We start from the raw sequence: 12,057 nt of genomic DNA on the forward strand, positions 1-12,057 counted from the left end.
CCCTCATTTTTAAACCGTGACCCCAGTTCTAGATTCTCCCAAAAGAAGAAACATCCTTTCCACATCTACCTTGTTAAGTCCCCTCAGGATCTTTTTTGTATCAATCAAGTCACCTCTTACTCTTCTAAACTCCAGCAGATACAAACCTAGCCTGTCCAAGTTTTCCTCATAAGACAACCCACCCATTCCAGGTATTAGTCTCGTAAACCTTCCAACGCATTTGAATCCTTCCTTAAAATAGGTTGACCAATACTGTACACAGTACTCCAGATGTAGTCTCACTAGTGCTCTGTATAATTGAAGCATAATCTCCCTACTTTTGTATTCAATTCCTCTTGTAACAAATGATAACGTTCTATTAGCTTTCCTAATTACTTGCTGTACATACGTACTAGCCTTTTTGCAATTCATGCACTAAGACACCCAGATCCTTCTGAAACTCAGCTCTACCATCTCTCACCATTTAGATAATATGCTTCTCTTTTATTCTTCCTGCCAAAATGGACAATTTCACATTTTCCCACATGATACTCCATTTGTCAGATCTTTGCCCATTCACTTTGCCCACCAACCTATCCATATCTTTTTGTAGCCTCGTTATGTCCTCTTCACAACTTACTTTCCTCCCTATATTTGTGTCATCAGCAAATTTGACAATCATCCCATCCATCCCTCCATCTAAATCATTTCTACTGTAAACAATTGAGGTGCCAGCACTAATCCCTGTGTCATGCCACTCGTTACATCTTGCCAACCTGAAAAAGACCCATTTATGCCTACTCGCTGCTTCATGTTAGCCAGCCAATCTTCTATCTATGCCAATATGTTACCCCCTACACCATGAGATTTACTTTCCACAATAGAGTTTGATGTGGCCCTTTATCAACTGCTTTCTGAAAATCTAAATACAGTACATCCATTGGTTCCCCTTTACCCACAGCACAGATTACTTCCTCAAAGAACACCACTATGTTGGTTAAACAATTTCCCTTCCACAAAATTATGTTGAGTCTGCCTGATTGCCTTGAACGTAGCTAAGTGCCCTGCTTCTTTAATAGTAACTTCTAACATTTTCCCTATAATAGATGTTAAACTAACTGGCCTGTAGTTTCCCACTTTCTGTCTCCCTTCCTTTTTGAATAATGGAATTACTTTTGCTATCTTTCAATCTAATGGAACCTTTTCTGAATCTGGGGAATTTTGGAAAACTAAAACCAATGCACCTCTCACTAGCCACTTCTTTTAAGAACCTAGGATGAAGACCATCAGGACTTGGGCACTAGTCAGCCCACAGCTCCAAAAATTTACTCAGTGCCACTTCTCTGGTGATTGTAATTTTCCTGAGTTCCTCCCTCCCTTCCATTTCCTGATTTATAGCTGCTTCTGGGATGTTATTTGTATTCTCTGTAGTGAAGACTCATACAAAATACCTGTTCAATTTATCTGCCATTTCCTTGTTTTCCATTATCAATTCTCCAGGCTCAATTTCTATGGGACCAATGCTCACTTTGTTAACTTGTTTCTTTTTTTTAAATATTTATAGAAACTCTTACTATCTGTTTTTATATTTCTGGTTAGCTTTCTCTCATACTTTAATTCTTCCTTCATTATTAATTTTTTAGTTATCTTTTGCTGTTCCTTATATTCTGTCCAATCTTCTGGCCTTCCACCTATCTTTGCACAATTATATACTTTTTTATTATGTTTGATACTATCTTTAACCTTTCTAGTTAACCACGGATGGTGTGTCTGTCTCTTGGACTTTTTCTTACTCATTGGAATGTATCTATTCTGTATATTCTGAAATATCCACTGAAATGTTTGCCACTGCTTCTCTATTGACCTATCCCTTAACCTAATTTGTTAATTCACTTTAGCCAGCTCTGCTTTCATGCCCTCATAATTGCCCTTATTTAAGTTTAAAAACATAGTCTCAGACCCACTTCTCTCTCTCTCAAACTGAATGTAAAATTCAAGCATATTATGGTCGCTGTTACCTAGGGGTGCCTTCACTATGAAATCATTAATTAATCCCATCTCATTGCACAATACCTGGTCTACTACAGCCTGCTCTCTGGTTGGCTCCAGAACATGCTATTCTCAAACTATCCTGGAAACATTCTATGAACTCCTCATCTAGGCTTCCTTTGCCCATCCGACTTTTCCAATCTATATGTAGATTAAAATATCCCATGATTATCGCTGTGCCTTTCTGACAAGCTCCCTTTATTTCTTCCCTTATGCTCCATCCTACCATGTGGTTACTATTAGGGGGCCTGTACATGACTCCCACAAGTGACTTCTTGCCTTTATCATTTTTCATCTCTACCCAAACTGTTTCCACATCCTGGTTTCCTGAACTTAGGTCATCCCTCTCTATTATGCTAATACCATCATTAACTAATGGGGTCAACCATCCACTTTTTCCTCACTTCCTATCTTTCCTAAGTGTACTAAACCCTTTACTATTCAGGTCACAATCCATGTGCTCCTGCAGCCATGTCCCTGTAATGTCTATTAAATTGTACTTACTTATTTCTAATTGCACTGTCAGTTCATCTGTTTTGTTTCAAATGCTCCGTGCATTCCGATACAGAGACTTTAGTTTTATCCTTTTTATAACCTCTGGTCTCATCTGTTGATTTACTGTTAGATTTGTACTCTTTATCCCTTCCTATCACAGTCTGCTTTTCATTTCTCGTAATAATACCTTTCTCTTTTGCCTTGTATCTCTTCGATTTACCACATCTTCCCAAATTTGTATCCTTGTCCTGACTACTTAGTTTAAAATCCTCTATACTTCCTTAGTTATGCAGCTCGCAAGAACACCAGTCCCAGCATGGTTCAGGTGTAGACAGTCCCAACAGTACAGATTCCACTTTCCCCAGTATTGGTGCTAGCACCCCACAAAGTGGAACACGCATCTCCCACACCTGTCTTTGAGCCACGCACTCATCTCCCTAATCTGATTTGTCCTATGTCAATTTGCATGTGGCTCAGGTAATAACCCAAAGATTATGACCCTTGAGGCTCTGCTTCTTAATTTGGTGCCAAGCTCCTCATGCTGACTAAGCAGAACCTTCTTTGTCCTGCCTGTGCCATTGGTACCAGCAATACAAATTAATTACTGGAATTATACACTCACCATTCATGTAATACTGTATGTTGGCAGCAAAGCTTGATTTAAGTATCAGTCATAACTCTATAGAGCCCAGACACATTCCCCTAGTGTTGGGACTCTTACATAAAGGAGTCCATCCCCATCCTGCCCATTCCTCTGCATGGCTTTTGGTCTCCACTAACATAATTCTCTGCAATATAAATATAACATCCTACAAGGTACTAAAGGAATAATTGTTGAAGGACTGATGTGGGGATGAGTCAGGTGCCTCAGGACAATTGCATAATTGCTGATTTTAAGTTATGCAAGTGACCTGGAGTCAAAACAACCTGATGCAAAGTGGCCCAAATGTACAGAGCAGTTTTCAACAGTCAGACACGGTTGAACATAGTAGCACTCTCTAGCAGTCAATAAGATCCAGCCCTCCTTTGTCAGATGGGGCTAGCTTTGCCACTGGATTGCAGTAGTTCTGAGGATATAAGATACATCCCATATTGTGGTTAAATTTGATTCAATTGCAGCAACTTACATTTGTTTAGTGCCTTTAATGTAGTTAAGTGTCCCAAGGTGCTTTGCAGGAGCATAATCAAAAATAAATTGACATTAGGATGTGTGACCAAACACTTGATCAAAGAGATAATTTTTCATGGAACGATACAGCACAGGAGACGACTATTCAGGCCATGATACCTCTGCCAGCTTACTACTCCCATTCCTCTGTCCTTTTCCCATAGATCTGCAAATTTTTCCTCCTCATTTACTTATCCAATTCCCTCTTGAAAGATGGTATGAAATCTGAACTCTTGTGGACAGTGCATTTCAGAATATAAATGTTACTTAAAATAATTTCTCCTCGTTTCACCTCTGGTCCTTTTGCCAGATGCCTTAAATCTGTGTCTTCTGGTCACTAATCCTTCTGTCACTGGAAACAGTTTCTCCTTATTTGTTCTATCAAAGCCCTTCGTGAATTTCGCTATCTTAAATAAATCTTCCCTTAACCTTCTGTGCAGAACAAACCCACCTTCTCTAGTTTCTCCACACAACTGAAGTCCTTCATCCCTGGTACCAGGCTAATAAATTTCTCTAAGGCTTCCTTCCTCTAGCATGGTGCCAGGATTTGGCCACAAAACTCCAGCTGGGATCTAACCAGTTAAGTATAAAGGTTTAGTATAACGTTCTTGCTTTTGCAACTTTATGCCTGATTATCAAGCCATTTGCATGCTCAGTCTTCTCAACTTGTCTTGGCACCCTCAAAGATACTTCCAAGTCTCTCTGCCCCCTGCACCCCCTTTTAAATCGACATTATTTTAAAACTGAGTCTTAAAGGAGACAGGAGAAGTGGGAAGGCAAAAAGGGAATTTCTGAGCTTTGGGCCAAGGGAACTGAAGGCATGGCCACCAGTGCTGGGGTGAATGAAATGGGGAGCATATAAGAAGCCAGAGTTAGAAAAACATGGATTTCTTTGAGAATTGTAGGGCTGTAAGAAGTTACAAAAAGCTAGAGGGCTGAAGCTATGGGAGGATTTCACCACATGGATGAGAATTTTAAAATTAAGTTACTAGTGGGTGGGGGTCCAATGTAGGTCAGCAAGAAAGAACTAATGGAACAAACATAAGTTACAAAATTATTAAAGGGTGAGAGGATACAACAGGAAACTCTGAAACTGGCAGCATCACAGACATGCCAAACCAATATAGCTTCTGAGGCTAGTTAGACTATCATGCCTGTGCCAGCTCTCTGAAGGAGATATCAATTATTCTAACTCCCTGGCTTTTTGTCCTTAGCCCTGCAATTTTTTTTCTTTATGTAGAGATCAAATTTCCTTTTGAAAGTTACTATGGAATCTGCTCCCGCTGCCTTTTTTGACACTGTACTTCAAATCATCATAACTCACTGCGTAAAAAATTTCCTCATCTCCATCCTGGTTTTTTTGACAATTATTTAAAGTGTGTCCTCTGGTTCCCAACCTTTTGTAGTAAAAAGAATTAATGTTAAATCTGTAAATATATAGTCTACATCAGTGATGTAAGATCACATGATAACAGAGCACCGAGAGAGATAGTTCTATGTAGAGCCTTGTGCTGAGTCTGCCTTGTAAATAGTTAGCATAATGTTTGATAAAAGACAGATTGCTCACAATATCACCTTTAGCATTAACTATAAATCCAGATCCATGATGGCTACATACCAGACCAAAAACAACAATAACGGACCTTTCTACCACAGGAAACAGCTTCTATCTAAAACACTTTGTTATTTTGAACCCCTCTATTAAATCTCCCTTTAGCTTTCTCTGCTCTACAAAGAACATTGCCAACTTCCATAGTTTCTTCTTGTAGTAAATCTCCTTTGCACCATCTCCAGGGTTTTGATGTCCTTTCTGAAGTGTGATGCCCAGATTTGGATTTGATACTCTGACTAAGGTATTACCTGCTTTAGTGTGGCTTCCTTGCTTTTGTACTGTATGCTTATGTCTATAAAGCCAAGCATCCTGTAAGGTTTAGGCTTTCATTAGCATTTGCTTGTTAGCCTAAGAATACGACCATAGACTGTTATTCGTAAAAGCTATTCTTGTTTATTTACAGATCTATATACATCTCAGTACTCCACAAGAGATTGTACTTCTGCTTCCCACCAATTTGAGTTACTTAATCATGTAACATTGCATCATAGATACATCCGTATCATGTACTCCTGATGTTAAGACCACAAGTCTTTATCCCAATTATATACATACTTCTACAGAATTTTTTTTTAAAAAAAAAGCAACCTTCTCAACTTACCCCACCACCTTCAAATATTTGTGTGCATATGTTCCCAGATTTCTGTTTCTACACTCCCTTTAAAATTGTGCCATTTAGTTTATATTTCCTTGTCATTTTCCTTCCAAAATGCATTACTTCACATTTCTCTGCATTATATTAAATCTGCCATGTGTTTGCCCATTTCATCAAACAGTCTATGTTCTTCTGAAGTCTGTTACTATCCTTGTCACTGTTTACTATATTTGCAAGCTTTGTGTCATCTGCAGATTTCCAAATTGTCTTGTATACCAAAGTTCAAGTCATTAATATATACAAATAAGCAGTGGCTCCAAAGCCAACTCCTTGGGACATTACTGTTTACACCCCTCCAGTCAGAAAAGCAAATCTTTGCTACCACTATCTTCTTTGTGTTTCCCAGCCAATTTCATTTCTATCTTGCCACTGTGCCTTTAACCCTATGGGCTCCAATTGTGCTAATAATTTTGTATGTGGTCATTTTTTTTTTAAACCTATACATCCCCATATGTTACTATAACTATGTTTATCAAACTGTGCATCTGTCACTGCAATGAGAGAGCTGACCCAGAGCTGGGCATCTGTCACTGCAACTGAGAGAGCTGACCCAGAGCTGGGCATCTGTCACTGCAACTGAGAGAGCTGACCCAGAGCTGGGCATCTGTCACTGCAACTGAGAGAGCTGACCCAGAGCTGGGCATCTGTCACTGCAATGAGAGAGCTGACCCAGAGCTGGGCATCTGTCACTGCAATGAGAGAGCTGACCCAGAGCTGGGCATCTGTCACTGCAATGAGAGAGCTGACCCAGAGCTGGGCGTCTGTCACTGCAGTGAGAGAGGTGGGCGTCTGTCACTGCAGTGAGAGAGCTGACCCAGAGCTGGGCATCTGTCACTGCAGTGAGAGAGGTGGGCATCTGTCACTGCAGTGAGAGAGCTGACCCAGAGCTGGGCATCTGTCACTGCAGTGAGAGAGCTGACCCAGAGCTGGGCATCTGTCACTGCAGTGAGAGAGCTGACCCAGAGCTGGGCATCTGTCACTGCAGTGAGAGAGGTGGGCGTCTGTCACTGCAGTGAGAGAGCTGACCCAGAGCTGGGCGTCTGTCACTGCAATGAGAGAGGTGGGCGTCTGTCACTGCAGTGAAAGAGCAACTTTTTGAGGAATACTACTTGTGCTATATATTTTACTCTAGATTCACCACCATTCTTTGCTCAGCACTGACATTAATCCATGCAAATTTATTTTTAAACAATTAATTACTTTTTGATGAATAGTCACTGTTGTAATGTAGGAAATACATATTCCAATTTGCACACAGAATAATAATGCTAGATAATTTTTTTCCAATGATGTTGATTGGAGAAAAAATGTTACTCACAAGAAGTGCTTGTTATGGAAGAGTGAGTCCAAGCTAGTCTTTTACTTCATCCTGGTTTATTCTCAAGAGTGTAGTACAGTGCAATCCCTTACACACTGGGATGTTATAGCTGTACCCATCTATACTATTTTGATAGGTGAACCAATGCCCATCACCTGTTTTAACAAGCAGTTAACTATGTAATTGCTATACCATGTATTTGCCAGTCAACAAGAAGATTGTCAAGGTCCAATAACAATGTAATTACTGATATATTGACAATAAATGTTGGTCAGGGCACCATGGAGAACTTCCCTTCTCTTCTTCAAAATCGTGCCTGGGGATCTTTTAAGGGGACCAGATTTATTAAGGGAATATCTTGTTTAATGAACTTGCCGAGCTTTTGAAAAAGTAACAGAGAGGGTTGATGAAAGCAATGCTGCTGATGTGGTGTACATGAACTTTCAAAAGGCATTTGATACAGTGCCACACAACAGAGTAAGTTATAGCTAATGGAATAAAAGGGACAGTGGCAACATGGATATGAAATTGGCTGAATGACAGGAGACAGAGAGGAGCAGTTAATAAATGTTTTTTGGGCTGGAGAAAGGTTTGTAATGGAGTTCCCCAGGGGTCAGTGTTGGGACCCTTGCTCTTCCTGATTTATATTAATGACCTAGACCTTGGTGTACAGGGCACAATTTCAAAATTTGCAGATGATATGAAACTTGGAAGCATTGCAAACGGCAAGAAGGATAATGTAAAACATCAAAAGGACATAGATAAGTTGGTGGAATGGGCAGACAAATGGCAGATGAAGTTCAATGTGGAGAAATGTGAAATGATTCATTTTAATAAGAACACGGAGATACAATATAGAATAAAGGGTACAACTCTAGAAGAGGTGCAGGAGCAGAGGGACCTGGATGTATATATGCATAAGTCATTCAAGGTGGCAGGACAGGTTGAGAGTACAGTTGATAAAGCGCACAATATCCTTGACTTTATTAATAGGGCACAGAGTACAAGAGCAAGGAAGTTATGTTGAACTTTTATAAGACACTAGTTTGCCTGCAGCTGCAGTATTGCATCTAATTCTGGACGTCGCATTTTTGGAAAGATTTGAAGGCGTTGGAGTGAGTGCAGAAAAGATTCATTAAAATGGTCCCAGGAATGAGGACCCTCAGTTGTGTAGATAGATTGGAGAAGTTGGGACTGTTTTCCTTGAAGAGAAGGCTGATAGGAGATTTGATGGAGTTATTCAAAATCACAAGGAGTCTGTACAAAGTAGATAGGGAGAAGCTGTTCCCACTTGTGAAAAGGTCAAGGACAAAAGAGCACAGATTTAAAGTAATTGGCAAAAGAAGCAAAAACAATGCAGGAGTATTTGTACATAGTATGTAGGAATAAAGACTTGGGAGAAGATGTAGAATAAATGGTTAACTCGAACACTACTCTATTAGTTACTGAGCATGTATGTAAGGGACTACATCATAATGATGTCACTCAGAGAGAGAAGAGTAAGAAGAATCTAAGAGAGAAGCAGTAGCTCAGACCTTAAGTTCAGTAATCCTTTACATAGTTATTATGTAAATCAAAGTTACTTAGAAAAAGGGATCTTTGCCTCCAGCCAGACCTCTAAAGTTAAGACATCTATCATCTTCCAAGATAGAACCAGAAAATTTTAATGGCACAGAAGGGGATCATTCGACCCATCTTGTCTGCACCGGCTTTCCAAATGAGCATTATGACCTAGTGCCATTACCCTGCCTTTTCCCTGTACCTTTGCACATTATTTCTGTTCAAGTAATCATTTAATGCCCTCTTGAATGCCTTAATTGAACCTGCACCCACCACACTTCCAGGCAGTGCATTCCAAACCCAAACCGCTCGCTGTGTGAAAAAGTTTTTTCTCATGTCACATTTGCTTCTTTTGCAAATCATTTTAAATCTGTGCCCTCTTGTTCTTGATCCTTTTACAAGTGGGAACAGCTTTTCCCTATCTACTTTGTCCAGCTCCTCATGATTTTGAACATCTCTATCAAATCTCCTTTTAGCCTTCTCTCTAAGGATAACAGTCCCAACCTCTCCAAATCACCCTTATTGCTGAAGTAAACCTCTTCTGCACTGTCTCCAATGTGTTCACATCCTTTCCATAATATGGCACCCAGAACTGTACACAATTTTCCAGCTGAGGCCTAACGAGTGTCTTATCTAAATTCAGTATAACGTCCCTGCTCTTGTACTTGATGCCCCTATTAATAAAGCCCAGGATACTATATGCTTTATTAACTGCTCTCCACCTGTCCTGCTGCCTTCAATAATCTATGCACGTATACACCCAAGTCTTTCTGCTCCTGCGCCTGCTTCAAAATTTCACCCCTTATTATATTGTCTGTGCAGGTTTTTCCGACCAAAATGCATCACCTCACACCTCTCCGCATTGAACTTCATCTGCCATCTATCTGCCCACGCCACCATGTCTATGTCCTCTTGAAGTTCTACACCGTCCTCCTCACTGTTCACAACACTCCCAAGCTTCATATAATCTGCAAACTTTGAAATTATCCCCTGAACACCAAGATCTAGATCATTAATATATATCAGGAAAAGTAAGGGTCTCAATACTGACCCCTGGGGAACTCCACTACAAACCTTCCTCCAGCCAAAATATATCCATTGACCATTACACTCTGCTTCCTATTTTTCAGCCAATTTTGTATCCACATTGCTAATGTCCTTTTTATTCCATGAGCAATAACTTTCCTCACAAATCCGTTGTGTGGTACTGTGTCAAATGTCTTTTGAAAGTCCATGTACACCACATTAAAAACATTAACCTCATCGACCTTTTCTGTTACCTCCTCAAAAAACTCCAGCAGGTTAGTTAAATATGATTTTTGCTTTAGAAATCCATGCTGGATCTTCCTTATCAACCCATATTTTTCCATGAGACTACTAATCCTATCCTGAATAATTGTTTCTAGAATCTTGCCCACCACTGAAGTTAAACTGACTGGCCTGTGATTGCTGGGGTTATCCTTACAATGTTTTTTGAACAAGGGTGTAATGTTTGCAATTCTCCAGTCCTCTGGCACCACTCCTGAGTCTAAGGAAGACTGAAAGATTATGGCCAGTGTCCCTGCAATTTCTACTCTCCCTTCCTTCAATATCCTTGGGTGCATCTCATCCAGTCCCGGTGCCATAACAACTTTAAGTACCGACAGTGTATTCAACACTTCCTCCTTGTCAATTTTCAACCCTTCTAAGTGACAGTTTCCTCATCTGTCGCCATGGCCTGGGTAGCATCTACCTCCTTGGTAAAGTAGGATGCAAGGTATTTATTTACTATCTCAGTCAATGACAGAAGTGACATGAGACAAAACCTTTTCATGCAATGAGTGGTTGGGGTCTGGAATGCACTGCCAGAAAGTGTGGTGGAGGCAGGTTCAATCGAGGCATTCAAAAGGGAATCAGACTGTTATCTGAAAAGGAAGAATGTGCTGGGTAACGGGGAGAAGGCTGGGGAATTGCACTAAGTGAATTGCTCATTCAGAGAGCTGGTACAGACACGATGGGCCAAATGGCCTCCTACTGCGCTGTAACATTACAGGGATGATAAATTCCTGCCAAACGGCAAATTTCTAACACTGGGGTTTCGGAAATCTGCCATTTGATTCTTTGTTTCCAACCTTCAGACTGGCTTTTAAAAAAAAAATGAGCTGTCAGTTTCACTAACTGCTGCTTCCAACCTTCGGGCAGCTTCATGGGTTTCCAGCTTGCTTTCTCAAAAACTTGTAACTGATTCCTTTGTTGCCCATCCCGCATAGTCCTCGAAAGGTGGTGGTGCATTAAAATAGGATCACATTGGAAAATAGTTTGCAAAGTACTGCTTGTAGTCCTTTGCTTCATTTCGCATGTATATAATCCAGCAAGGTCATGTTCTGTTGTTAGTGTGGACTTCATCCTGTATTAAATGCACTAACTGCATTGAATGCTGAAATGTAAGGTCACTTTGATGATTTGATACAAATGCATTGGTCCACCGTCTTTACAGCAATAGAAGGTAAACAAAGGGAAAACTAATGTTCCTACCCACATGAAGTCTAATAATTCCACCCATTTGAAATGGCCTAGAAGCATTTGTATTTACTACAGATCATTAAAAAGTACTATAATTACATGATTCCTTGTCACAAAATAATTTCAGATATTTTTGTCTTTGGCCAGTAATTTTCAGACTTTTTTGTCTTTAGCCACTCTCACTTCTGTGGTTCTAAGAGAGCAGATGAGGCCTTGGTTTAACAACTGAAAGACTGCACCTCTTACAGTGAAGCACTTCCTCTGTACTACAATGGGAATGCCAGTGTCTGGAGAGAGGTTTGAATCCACAATGTTTTGATTGAGAGGCAAGGATGCTCCCACTGAGCCTTTACCAGGCCGAACTGGGAAATGAAGCAGGGCAAGACTTCACATTTCAGTATGCTATGTCTGTATCTGAAAATGAGTGCAGATAAGACACACTTGACAATAAAACCAGTAACATTATCTCCCTACTTTTCCAGTCTACAAACAGTCAGTAACAGAGCAAAAGTGAGCCTCTGATACAAGCTATGTTCTTCAGGCCAGTGGAACTCGATGACGAGTGGATCAATCAATTCTTTAACTCTGGGAGGAGCTGCTTTTACTGGGCTCGAGGTAGGGTGGTAACAGCAGCTGTTTTTACTAGACCCTGGGATGGGGTAGGGTGCGGGGAACTTTTTTTCCTAGGAGTGGGGTGGGTTTGGGACTGGGGGTGTTGT

At 40.4% G+C, this 12,057-nt stretch overlaps 1 protein-coding gene across 1 annotated transcript in view; it reads left to right on the forward strand.

The window, feature by feature from the left end:
• Nucleotides 1-12,057, forward strand: part of LOC121272984 (vitamin K-dependent protein C-like) — a 35,728-nt gene that overhangs the window by 19,607 nt on the left and 4,064 nt on the right. The window lies entirely within an intron of this gene.

Source organism: Carcharodon carcharias, chromosome 2, assembly GCF_017639515.1.
Source record: "Carcharodon carcharias isolate sCarCar2 chromosome 2, sCarCar2.pri, whole genome shotgun sequence".
In the NCBI taxonomy this organism is placed as follows: domain Eukaryota; kingdom Metazoa; phylum Chordata; class Chondrichthyes; order Lamniformes; family Lamnidae; genus Carcharodon; species Carcharodon carcharias.